The sequence below is a fragment of the Talpa occidentalis genome, unplaced genomic scaffold (genome assembly GCF_014898055.3).
Source record: "Talpa occidentalis isolate TD23 unplaced genomic scaffold, MPIMG_talOcc4v2.1 talOcc4.7, whole genome shotgun sequence".
Classification (NCBI taxonomy): domain Eukaryota; kingdom Metazoa; phylum Chordata; class Mammalia; order Eulipotyphla; family Talpidae; genus Talpa; species Talpa occidentalis.
In genome coordinates this window covers 2,923,626-2,936,422 of record NW_023605083.1, presented here as the reverse complement: position 1 = coordinate 2,936,422, position 12,797 = coordinate 2,923,626, and the positions used below count along the sequence as shown (strand labels likewise).

At 63.4% G+C, this 12,797-nt stretch overlaps 1 long non-coding RNA gene across 1 annotated transcript; it reads right to left on the bottom strand.

Annotated features, from left to right (window-relative positions):
- Nucleotides 1–3,155: 3,155 nt before the first annotated feature.
- On the bottom strand, nt 3,156–10,439 carry LOC119231267 (uncharacterized). The gene is made up of 3 exons (XR_005121895.2): nt 10,231–10,439; nt 5,126–5,345; nt 3,156–3,579 (listed from the first exon to the last, which is right to left on the bottom strand). It is a non-coding gene; the product is annotated as an uncharacterized LOC119231267 (long non-coding RNA).
- Between the last annotated feature and the right edge of the window lie 2,358 nt (nt 10,440–12,797).

Here is a 12,797-nt window from a genome sequence, read left to right as displayed (position 1 = left end):
CTTAGGTTAAAGGTCATCCTGCATTCTGGGGGGCCCAAGTGGATCACTCAGGGCCTGCAAGAGCGGGGGCAGGCGCGACGGAGCCAGGAAAATGTAATGACAACGCAGAGGTCAGAGACAAAGAAATTGGCTGCGGAGCTGGAAGAAGGGGCCAGGAGCCAAGGGATGCAGATGGTTTCTAGAAGAGGCAAGGAACAGATTCTCCCCTGGCGCTTCCAGGAGACACGCAGCCCAGCGACACTGGATGTCAGGACGTCTGACCCCGGGGTGCGGCTGGAGGCCGGCCCGTGTGCGGGGCCCGCGCAGGAGCAGGACGTGGACGCGGAGTTCCCACTCCAACCAGGCCCCCGGGGTGCCGTGTCATGGGTCATGCAGGACACAGCAGCCGCGCCCCTCTGCAGCTGCCAGGGGCGCCCCTCCATTCCCCGGGCCTGTTTTCTTGACAGACCCGCTCCCCATCACGCCCTGCGGTGACCTGTGGCGAGGCCGGGGCGCGCGCTCCTCCCAGACCCGCCTCTCTGCAGCGCGCGGTGCAGCTGCTCCGGGGAGGCCGGCTACACTTGCTCAGCGCCTCAGCCCTTCGCCCAACCAGAAGTTCCACGAGGGACCTGCCCCCGACTCAGAGGCCCCGAGTGGCCCCGAGTGGCGGTGCCTCCTCACTTCCCGGCGGCTCCACCTGTCCCAGCTGCCAGGGGAGAGGGGAGGACACACCCCTGCCAGGGCAGCGGCCTGAGGCTCTGGGGGTCACATGCACCGATTAGGGGTTCTCAACCTTGCAATGGCTGCCTCAGAGGCAGGTTCAGCCTCCCTTCCAGACTCCCCCCTCGACCACCGCGTGTGCTGTTCCGTCAGTGGTTTCGGGGTGTCACTCCCCCCCATGACCGGCTCTCTGTCTGGCCAGGGTGCACGAGGCTGGTGCCCCGGCGCGGGCCATCACGCTCTGGGACGCTCGTGCGGCGAGGAAGTGGCCTGGCTCGACCGTGTCCCGTGTCGCCGGGGTGAGACGATGTCATTTCTGAAATCAGAAATGGTGACGCCGGCGCCCGCCCTACCTTCACGCGCAGCGTGGGCTCCGTCTCGGGGTGGGTCCTGGGGTCGCTGCAGCCCGCGCTCTGCACACGCCGGCCCCTCCGCGGTTGCCTGAGGCAGGGCTCCGGCTTCATTAACCGCCGGCTGTGGACGATGCACAAAAGGGAAACTGAGGCACGGCGAAGGGCAAGTCGATGAGACACCTCCCCAGGTCTCCACGTCTCTTCTCCTCCTGCCTGCCTGGGACTCGGGGAGGGGGTTAGACAGGGGGCCGCCCGCCTTGGGGGGCAGCAAACCCATCCCTTTCAGCACAGCTTAGCCGCCCCCTCCTGTGCTCGCCTTCCTTAAAGAGGGAGCTTGTCAGGGCGACATCAATAATAGATAACGGTGCCGCACGGTGGCAGGTTCCAGCCGGAGGCTGTTTTGATATTTTCTAGAGAATTTGTCAGCAATCTCCGCAGTCAAGGAAGATGGGGCTGGGGTGGGGGCAGAGGGGCGCCTTCATTAACTCTCCCTCATTTGCATGCTCGCTGGTAAATAATGTATTATTGATCATTCTGAGCGTCTGTTGCCCGCCGCCTCCCTGAGCGGGGCTGGGGTCCTGCCTCCTCGGTGAGAGATGCGCTTGTCATGGGCCTTTGACAGCCGGGGCGGGGCGGCCAGAACCCAGTCTGCCCCGGCATCCTACGGCCCCCGCTGTCTAGGTGTCTCAGCCAGCGCGGGTTAGCTCCTTCCTGCTCTTGAATGCATGTAACAGGTGAGGAAAGGGAGGTTCACGGAGGTCACGGGGCTTCCCCAGGTCACCCAGGAAGTAGAGGAGTTGGGACTTGAACCCAGGTCTGTCTGGCTCTAAAGTCAGGGCTCTAAACCTGCAAACCTCACACCCACGGGTGAGAAGGGGGCCAGTAGGTGGTGTGCTTTGGGGTGGTGATGAGGAGGCTAAGACCTCTGGGTGAGACGTCACCCCAAATGCAGAATTGACACCAACGTGGCAGACGGATCTGCCCTGACTCTGGGGCCATCTGGAAATGACTGAGGCTGCCTCGTGAGGAGCAAGCCCTGTCCCCTGGGGGGCATCACGGAGGGCCAGGGTCGCCTGCTTCCAGGGTTAAAAAACCAGGCCAATTCAAGGATCTTACAATGGGGAATTTATTGATGAAATCAGGATGGGTCTCTCCGATGGAATACTACACAGTCGGTAAAATGATGTGAGGCACATCTTTATGGATGTAAAAAAACAGTTGCAGTTATTGGGGGTGGAGTGTGCAATGTATGGAAAGTTTGATCCCTGGGGCATGGAAGGACACCCAGGTGTGCACAGTGTCTCATCCCAAGTTGGCTGGGGGTGGTGGAGCTTGGGGTGACATTTCTCTCTTCTTCCTGCATTTCCTAGTTTCCTCTGAACATGTAAAACTTGCATGATTATTAAGCAGGTAAATCGACCTGCTTGTACAGAGGGCTTTGAAGAACACCCAGGACAGAGAAGGCGGATGCCCGCAGAGGCCTCTGGGCTGAACTGGCGTGGTGTCTCTACGCTCCTCTTACGACTGAAGTCGCCCTAAGCAACCCCCCATGCCCCAGTTTCCCCACGCTCCCCGTCACTGCAGAACTCTGTCCAGCCGGGACTGTCCTTCATTCTGTACCAAGTGTCCTGCTTATGCCGGGGCCTGAGGAGGCAGCCAGGGTTGAGACACACTCTTCAGAGATGTTGCGACTTACTCAAGGTCACACGGCTTTGAGCAAGGGCCAAGCTGGGCAACCACCAAGGCCCAGGCTTTGGGAGCCGATGCCACCGTCCTGTCTCTGCCCCGCCCGATCAGAGCCGGGTGGGCCTGCCAGGGGGCAGGTCGGGGGCTGACAACCTGCTGAAGGAACCGCCACATCCCGGTGGCTGCCCCACTGGGAAAGTTTGCCGCTCCCGGGGGACGGGGGTGTCGCCCCATCCCTGTCCCAACCCGTCTCCGGGCTCTGCCTCTGGCCACTGCCCTTTCCACAGCCCCCTGCGGCCTCCTGGGCCGTGCGGGGAGGGGCTTCCGCCGCCTCTGCTGTTTTGCTCTGATAGAATCACTCCGGTGGTTCATATTTCAGTGTAAACAACACCTTTATTTGAAAAGGACGTCCTAATTTTTTGTACTAAAATGTTTTTCCAGTTTTATTGCGATAACTGCTGAAGAACAGAGAAAATGTAAGTGAGACTGATTTGACACATAAGTATAAATATTGCAAAATGATGACCGCCATGTTGCCAGTAGAGCACATCTGAAATGTTCTCAGCTCGAGCAGGTAGCTCAGTGGCCGGGAGGGGGTGGGGGTGGGGTGCGTGTGTGAGTGTGTGTGTGTGTGAGTGTGTGTGTGTGCACGCATGCACAGGGCAGTGGGGGCGACATGGATGCATTTATCTCTCTGGAACTCACATGCTGCAAAGTGACCGCTGCCACAGCGCTGGCGCACACGTCCACGTCATTTCTTTTTGGGGGTGAGAACATTTGAGATCTACTGTCTTCGCAACTGTCAAGTGCACACGATCAGGCGTCCCTTAGCGGCAGGGATCTGGCGAAGGAAAGTGTCGTGCGAACGTCAAGGCGTGTGATCGCACACCCCTGGGGTGCAGCTTCCCGGGGCCACCGCCTCTAGGTGGCCCGCCCTGACTGGGAGCCCGTGGAGCGGAGCCCGGCGAATGCCGTGTGGTTAACCAGTCACCACGGTGCCTTCTGGCCCCGGGCCCCACGCATTTTACAACTGGAGCTTTGTGACCTCTGCCCTGAAGCTGATGGGTGCCCTGCCCGCCAGCCTCCGCCAGGCATTTGGGATTCCACCAGGAGCCTCATTCTCAGGCCCGCCGAGGGCGACAGGCCTCAGCTGAAAATGCTCTTCGCTCAGGACGCTGCCAGGCTGCAGGTGCGGGACGCCCTGTCCTGGGTCCGGGAGATCCACTCCACACTCAAGAACTCCAGGCGTGTAGGGGCTCCCTGGCTGCTCTGTTCCATTCAAGCACCCACTTCAGTGCTTTCAGTAGGACCTCTCCTAGCCCCCTGCCATCCCCAGGGGGTAGGCACGAAGATCGCCCCATTTCACGGAGGAGAGCACGGACACCGGGAGAGAACAGTGGCTTGCTCAAGGTCACACAGGTGAGCCGAAACGGAAGCCAGCCCTGCCCCAGGAAGGAGCCCGAACTCTAGTCCCGGGTCCATGCCATGTCAGAGCCCACGGCAGGATGCGGGGGGTGGGGGGGCGGGGGGCAGTGGCATAGGGTCTTTGCAAGTGGGCAAGTTTGGGGAGGGATGGGCAGGGATGCTGACCCGTCAGCCCGCAGGCCCCGAGGACCTGAGTTTCCTGGTGCCCACACCCTCTGACAGCACCTCCCCGGGCGCCCAGGATGGTTTACAGAGTTAGTGGCACAGATGCCTTCGAAATTGCCTGTAAGGATCTATATGGATTTAATAGGGATATATATAAGTAGGAGGTGGAATTGGAGTTTATGGCTATAAAAATCTATCCTGACTGTAGCTACAGCCATAAACGCACAGGCAGCCATCGCTGCCTCATTTGTCTGACGCCGGCTCCGGGTCACACAAGCCAGGAAGACACAGCACCCACCTGTGCCCACCAGGGGCGCCCTGGGGCCTGCAGGGTCCGGGCAGGGGGACAGGTGATTAGATGCACCAGCTGCAGGACAGGGGCGCCCCCTGGAGGGAGCAGAAAAAAGTGCTCCTGGCTTTGCTTGGTGTGGGGTGGAGGCCCCGGAGATGTTGGGGGGGTGGTGGGCGGGAGGGGTCTTCCCACATGCGCAGGCAGATACACGCGCATGGGTGTGCCTGAGGTACAGTTGGGGTGCACTAGGATGTGCAGACTCACATAGTCACGTCAGTGTTTTCTATGCCACGTAACCACCGTCTCTCCCCTTCCCAGCCCCAAATCCTCTTCTGCGGCTGACTTTTGCCCCCACCGGTTGCCTCTGCCCATTCTAAGACTTCGTGGAAATGCACCCTGCGGCCTCACAGAGCCAGAGTCGTCCAGGTCGCTGCCCGCCCACCAGTGGGGTTCACTCCATCTCATAGCCGGCGGGACCCCGGAGTCAGGGCTCCGATCTGCTCACCTTCAGCCTGTGGGGTGTCCTGGGTCTGGACAGTCCTAGCAAGCGGGCGTGAGCGCGTGTCTTCGGGTCCCGGAGGGCGCACACCCGCCATTTCTTGCAGTCTGGAACGGGCCTGGCGGTGCAGGACGCGGGGCTTCGCCAGAACCTCGCTCCTCAGACACCTTTCTCGTCGCCCTCTTTGTTCTGCAGCCACCCCGGGCCGGTAGGGTCACTGCTGGTTCTTGCAGACAAAAAGATAATTCTGGAGGCTCTTACGGGCTTTTACTCCCACGGCAGGGGCAGACCAGCCTTCTCTGTGTCTCTGGCTCTCCTCGGCTCAGACTGACGCTGCCCTTTCGCCCCCGGCCCAGGTGCGGGCAGTCCCGCCCGCGCACCCCGCGCTCCCTGCGCCCAGGTGTCCATGATCACCGGTGCGTGCGCCGCGCCCACGCCTCTCGGCCCAGGCGTCACGCCGGCAGCAGGAGGGTGTAAGAAAGCCCGACTTTTAACTTCATTTACCCGCCACTCAATCCCCCAACACCCGATTCTCCTGCCCCGGGCTTTACTCCTGTCCCTGCGGCAAGTCTCCGCCAACGCTCTCTAGTTTATCGATCGTTGCCTACTTCCCCGTGAGCCACATGCCAGGGCTGTGCCCCAGTGCCTGCCACATGGGCCCCTCATCTGTGTTTGCTGTCGGGATGAACAGAAGAACGGACGAATGAGGGGATGGAAAGAGGGTTGACTGGGCGGATGGCGGGAGGGAAGGGCGGACGGGTGGACGGGGGACAGGTAATGGGTAGGCAGGTGGTGAACGGGTGGATGCGCGGGTGGGTGGCGGGACGGGCCGCCCTACTCTGCAGCAATTGAGTGATTCCTTGTGAGACGCAGGCGCTTTATTCTTGTAAAACAAAGCTGCCCCAGAAGGCGCGGGTATGTGGGTTGGATCTGGGGTGAGAGCTCCCCTCTCCACAAGACCGCATGGAGGTACTTGGGCTTCCGTGGACTGGGTTCTGCTCCCCCGTGCAGGTGATTAGCACGAGGTTTAATTGGCCTCGCAGAGCCGGGGGCTCAGCTTGGGAGGGGAGCCTGCTCATGACCGCCCTGCTGCTCCCGGAACCCCCCCCCCACGGGGCAGAGGCCCAGCCGGCTCTGCAGGGCAGGCAGGGAGGCTGCTGGGACGCTGGGGCCCGACATGGGGAAACAAGGGCGCAGGAAGCGCCGAGTGAGGCTGCGGGGCCGGCTCATCTGCCCTCTGTGCCCCGCACCAGCCCGTGTGTGCAGAGGGGCCCGGCAGGGTGGCCCCGGGTGAGGCTGCTTTGTCACGTAACCAGGGGTTGTTCATCGCCTCGGGCTCAGAGGGGGGGCCGCAGGAGCTGTGCTCCTCATGGCCCTGGTCCCGGACCTGCCAGGAGCTCGATAGTGTGGGAGGGAGGGGGGACCTCTCAGACGGCACCCGCCCAGCTCATCTGGCGCCGGGACACAGCGCTTCTCACTGAATGGAAGCTTCCAGGCCTCGGAGCTCAGCCCAAACGCCGGCTCCTTCACAGAGCTTCGGTCTCAACGTCACCCTCCTTCCCCTCCATGCGCAGACGCCCACCCCCACTGGAATGGCAGCTACCGTGCTGGGTGGGGCGCCCCGAGCCAGTCCCCCATGGCGACAGCGGCACAGCGGGGTGGGGGCTGAAGTGAGGGCCGAGGGGGAGCGACTCGCCGGGTCCACGCAGCGGCAGGGGCAATGCCAGGCCCTCTTCCGCAGCCCGCCGTGATGTCATGGTGATGTCACGTGCGGGGAGGCACCTGGGCAGGTGGGTGGTGACCCCGCATGTCTGCCTTGACTGCCCCGAGACAGCACCACCCCAAGTCCAGCAGAGCCCTGCTGAGCCAGAGCAGCCGCTCACCCTGGGCTGGGGACTCACACTCAACCCAGTAAGTGTCGGTTCAATTCAATCCAGCTAGAGGCACAAGCTCAGAAGTGGGGGTGACAGTGAAGTGGGGGTACCCCCCAGAGACCAGAGGTAGCCAGTCCCCCTTCATCCCTGCAGCCTCCAACTTTGGGGTCTGTTTTCCTTCCCCATGGGAATCCCCACTGTCCTGCCGGGGTCTTGGGCAGCTGCCTGTAAAACAGCCCCGCCGCACCCCCATACTCTGCAGCCTTTCTTTCAGGTCTGGGACAAGGGGGAGCTTCTTTGAGCTGGAGGGAGAGGGCGTGACAACAAAGGGGGTGTGGGCAGCACCCCTGCACAGTTCTGAGCCCCGGGGATGAGCGGGCGGGGACAGCAGGGGCAGCTGAGGATGCCAGGCGGCAGCCCTGTGGGGCGGGTGCGTGAGGCCTGCTCCCACCCCAGAACTGGTGCCGCCGGGGCCGGGGTGGGGGTGGCAGGGTCCCGACGGGGGAGGGGAGGCGCTCTGGCCAGGGGGCCCTTCGGGTTCCTTGCCGGAGAAGGTCTTGGTTCAAGATGTGCAAGTTCTCAGGTTCTGAAATTGATGGGGAGACAGGCGGGGAAGGGGTAGCGAGATGTGGGGGGCTCCCACACGGAGGCCCCTCGGCTAATGAGGGGAGAGTCAGCGGATGCGGGTGAGAGGGCAGAGCGGGAAGAAAGGCAGCGATGAAACGTGGCAGCAGCGGCGCGTTAATGGAGCTGCTAAGTGGCTCAGTGTCCCCCGCTAATGAGGCCGCTTGCAGGGGGGCCGGGACAAGAAAGCGCCGGCTCGAATGACCCAAGGCGCCGGAGCTAATGAAGTCACCGGAGACGCGGAATTCTGTGGGCACGGCTGCCACGGCGCTGCCATGGCGATGTGCTTAATTCCGCCTGCAGCCGGGCACGGGGGAGACAGCCCCCCGGGAGCAGCACCGGCCTGAGGAGCTCGGCCTGCAAGGGCTGTGGCCTGGCGAGGGGGCCCGGGGGATGGGGGGCTTCCTGGGGGGAGTCCCAAAGGGCGAGCAAGGCTGCAGCCGGCAGGGGGGGCCCGCCTTCCAGGCACACACACGTGCACACGCATGCACGCACACGCGCACACACGACAAAGCCCATGGCCAGTATCACACCTGGCGAGGGCGAACCGCAGAGACCAGTGAGACTCAGCCCGGGGGACCCGCCCGGCTCCCGGCAGGAAGCCCCGACTCCGCAGGGGTCCTCGCCAGGTGCCTCTGCCCTCTCACCTCCCCCTCCCAGGGCCAGCCCAGGGGGCTGCCTGCAGGTCCCCCGGCCGGGCCCAGGGCCCTTGCACCTGCGTCCCGGCTGCCGCTGACCCTCCTCGCCCCTCGCGTCTCTGATGGAGTGTTGCGTCCGCAAGAGAATCGTCTGGACTCCGGAGTGGCTGGGGGGTGCGGGATGCCCACAGGCCTGGGCTGCATTTGCTGACTCGGGGACCTTGGGAGAGTCCTCGCGCTCTCCGGCCTCCTTCCTGGCCCTGCACAGCCGCCGAGCTCGGTGCCCGGCCACGGCGAGGACGCCACGGGTAAGGGCCGCACCCGGGCAGCGGGCGAGGGCTCGGAGCGGGCAGCCTCCCTGAGCTGGATTTGCCATGTCCCTGCAGTCCGGCCCGCGAGGCAGGGCCGCTCCTGTCCAGCCCCCGGACCGGTGTCCGCACCCAGCACGGGCTCCGGCTCGGGCAGGGCCCCTGGAAACGCCGCGGAGCGGAGGCTGCGTGAGCGCGGCAACGGGTGAGCAGACGCGGCCCCGGCAGCCCCCGTTGCCAGCGGCAGAGGCAGCCCTGCTGACGGCCGCCCCGCCCGCCTTCCGCCTTCTGCCTCCCTCGTCGGCCGCAAGGCCTCGTCCCGGCCCTGGCGTTCCGGGCTTCTCCCCGGCGCTGACGGCTGAGCTCCAGCCCCCGGCCAGCCCCGGCGACGGCACCGAGCTTCGAGCTTCGTGGCTGACCCCAGAAACGCTGTGATGACGCCGCCGCCCGAGGCCTGCTGCGGGGCTGCTTCTCCCCTCGTGGCCCGTGCTCGCCGGCGCCGCGGGGTCACGGCCGCTTCAGCGGGGTCCCCTCTGGGCAGACGATGCCCTGGAGGGGAAGCTCGGGCCCCTGCACCCACCCGTGGGGGGTGGGCGTGGGGGTCGCCGCTGGCCCGAGGGCCTGAACCTGGGGCAGGCAGCGGGCGCCTGGCAGCACGGGGTGTCTCCCCGGAGACGGGAAGCTGAGCCGCGTGTCGGGGGGTTCAGTCACTTGTTGGTCTGTGAAAATGGCGGTTTAACCTGCTCTGCGTCTCTGAGGCGGCTCCTCTGGAGAGGGCGGGGCAGAGGCCTCGGAAGGAGGCAGAATTGGGCCGGACCCGCTCGGCCACTGGTGGGCGTGGGACGCGGCCTCGTCTCTCGGGCCCACTTGTCCAGCTCACGGGCGGGGGGGGGCGTCCCGGCCACGTGCCCGTCCTTGTGTCAGGGCGGGTCTGGAAAGGCGTCAGGTAGTAACTCCAGGCCCTGGGGTGAGCGTGGCCCTTGCCAATGCCCGGCGCCCACTTCTCTGGCATTGCTCCTCTGCCATGGCACCCAGGGGTGCCCAGAGACCTCGAGGAACATGCACAAGAGGCCCTCGTGGCCAGTCCCGCTGGCAGAGGAGCCTGGCCCGCCAGCCCGGGCCGGCACCGACAGGAGGACCCGCAGGACGTCTCCGCGGAACCAAGAGGCGGGCGTGTGGGCTGACTGCCGGGAAGACGGAGCCCAGGCTTGGAGAAATCGGAGGGAACAAGAACAGAAAGGCAGAGGGGCAGCAGCGGGGGCCTGGCGGTGGCAACCAGCTCTCAGTGGACAGGGCGTTGGGGGCGCAGGAAACTGATGTTTGTAGCTCCCTGGTCCCGGCAGCCCCAGGACTCTCCATGGCTGAACCGCCAGGGCTGTCCGGGGCCCGCTGGGTCTCACACCTGGGCCAGGGGGAAGCTTGGCCACTTTGTTCCAGGAATTCTGACCCGAGAAAAGAAGTGACAGTTGGGGGCTGAGCGTGAGATGACACTCGGGAGAGGCCGCTGGCCAGACACAACCACTGCCAGGCTCCTGGGGACTTCTGACTGCGCCTCCCCCACCCCCTGCCTCCCACGCCAGCTTCATGGTGAAGGCCAGACCGGTCCGCGTCTCCAGGCTCGTGACTCCTTCCTCTGGTCTGTGGGCTCCCGGGGACCCGGTTCTCACCTCCATCCTGTAGCACCGGGTCCGGATGGTGCATGAACGCCAGCAGCAGCAGCAGCAGCAGCAACTCCACGAATGGGCACTAATGCTGTGGGGCTGTGCTGACCTTTTCGTGCTTTATCTCACTGAAAACTCACAATAACCCTTTGAAGCAGGTCCTATTATTGTCACCATGCTAGCTGGAGGCTCAGCGGGACCGGGCAGCCTGCCTGCAGCCATACACACGCAAGCAAGGGTTCAAGCGCAGGTCTCCCTGACCCCAGGTCCGGCTCGGGCGGCCGTCAGTCTGATTCATAGCAATGACTGTCACTGAGACACTGAAACCAGCTCAGCTCCGCTGTCCACTTAAGGCAAAGCGGTCACCTCCACAGAAGCGGTGTTAGAGGAAGCAGAAAGAATAAGGGTTTTGTTTGTCTTTACTAGGAAGGAGCAAATTGCACTAATCTTGTCGTTTCTGACACCAATCTCACTGATTTCGACCAACATGCTTGAGCCCCCACTGCATGCCAGGCCCCGCGCATTAGGACGGGCCCCAGGCCAGGCGGCCACAAGCACAACGCACCTGGCAGGGTCGTCCCCCAAGATAAGAACAGACTCAGCAGCCCAGCCCATGTCTCTCCTGGGGACCGAGCCAATAGGTGGCACCAGCTTCTCTGCTTTCACAGAGACCCTGGAGTGTCTGCATATTGTGCAGACTCCTGAAGAGACAGGGCACATTTGAGGCTGGGGCTCTGGACTTTCCAGGGACCCCTTACCTGGAGGCTGCTTGGCGGGGTCAGGCTGTGGGAGAGCAGCAGACCCCCGGGCACCCAGCCGGCCCATGCGTGTGGCGATGGGAGCACACTCACGTCCTTGCACGCCTGCATCTCTCTCTGTAACAGACACACCAAGGCCGACAGGGAAATCCTAAGGTTGCTGGAGCAAGGGTGCACCACGGGGAACATAAGAGAAGTGAAAATTAATGCTCCCCTGGGTGCATGTGTGAGTAAAACTCCAGCCGATGAGTAAAGATTCTTGCTTCCCTTGCTCTTGGGGCTGGCGCTGAGCAGAATGGGGCCTCCCTGGGGAGCTCTTGGAGTGACAAGATTGGGGTGAATGGGGTAAGCAGGATTCTGGTGAAGGGGCCTGGCTCCCTCCACGGCCCCCCAGTGTCCCCTGGGCAGCTCCTTGGCCTCAGCGGGTCTCATCTTGCCCTGTGCCAGCATCAGCTTCCTGCCCCCGAGCGGCACCTGCACCCTCTCCCCTACATCTTTCCCGAAGGGCGGTCACCATGTCAAGATGCCCAGCGCTTTTTTTTTTTTTTTAAAGATTTATTTAGGGCCTCCCCAGGTGGCGCAGCGGTTGAGCGCTGGGCTGTGAAGCTGCCCGCAGCCTCTGTGGCGCCGGTTCGATCCCCGGCCACAGGGCGAGGGTCCCACATGGCGCGCAGACCTCTCCTGCCGCCCGCTGCTCCCCTCAGCCAGTGTCCTTCGTCAGTCTGCCTGTTCTGTTCCCCACTCTGGCTCTGGTGAATTCTCTCACCCTCCCGCGCTTCTGACTGTACCCAGTGCTTGTATAAATAAATACATAAATCTTAAAAAAAAAAAATCTTAAAAAAGATTTATTTATTTTTATTTTATACAAGAACCAGGGAACAGGCCAGATGCGTGGGAGGGTGTGAGGTTTCACCAGGGACAGAGCAGGGAACACAACAGGCAGACTGACAAAATGCACTGCTGAGGGGAGCAGCGGGCGCGGCAGGAGAGGTCTGCGCACCATGTGGGATTCTTGCAGGCTGACCAGGATTGAACCGGCGCTGCAGAGGCTGCGAGCAGCTTCATGGTGCGGTGCTCAACTGCCTGCGCCACCAGGGGAGGCCCAAGAAGCCCAGCGCTTTTTAAAGCACCTTCCTTCCTCTTTGATGCGGCCTGGGCCTGTCTCCTGGGCCTGCTGGAGAAAAAATTCATGGCCGAGCGGCGCGTCCCTGGCGACTGCGCCTTCAGGCTCCTGCTGGTGGGGCCTGGATGGCTCCCTGGTGGCTTTCTCCCCTTCCTGCTGTCGCAGTCAGTGGCCTCCAAGAGCAAGGGCCTCGGAGTCGCTGCCACTCCAAGGCAGGCTTCTGTCCTCACTCAGCAAATACTGGCCGACGCCGTCATTGCTGGGGGGTGCGGGCAGGTGTCAAATATTTAGACAAGAGCCTGGGCTCTCGCGCCCCAGCGGCCGGCGCTCAGCCCTGCCGTTCACCAGCGGCCAGACCTTGAGCAGAATATTCAAGGCCTCTTAGTCTCAGCTTTCCCATCTTCCGGGCGGGAGCACAGGGCGCATCGCTGCCCCATCGCTGCAATACGCCGCGCCACGGGCCCTACCTCAGAGGCCCGCAGCAGCGCGGCCTTCCTGCCTCCGGGGCAGCAGCTTGGCAGGCGGCGCTGGCTCACTCCGGGTCGGGGTCGGCTGGCTGCTGGCTGGGCCCCGCTCTCTGTGCCTCATCCTCACCGGCCGTCCCAGGCACGTCCCGCGGCGGTCACATGTGGCCGTGGGCTGTTGTCGTGGACACGCGGGCCCAGGGTGCACCGTGAGTCCTCCAGGCCCGG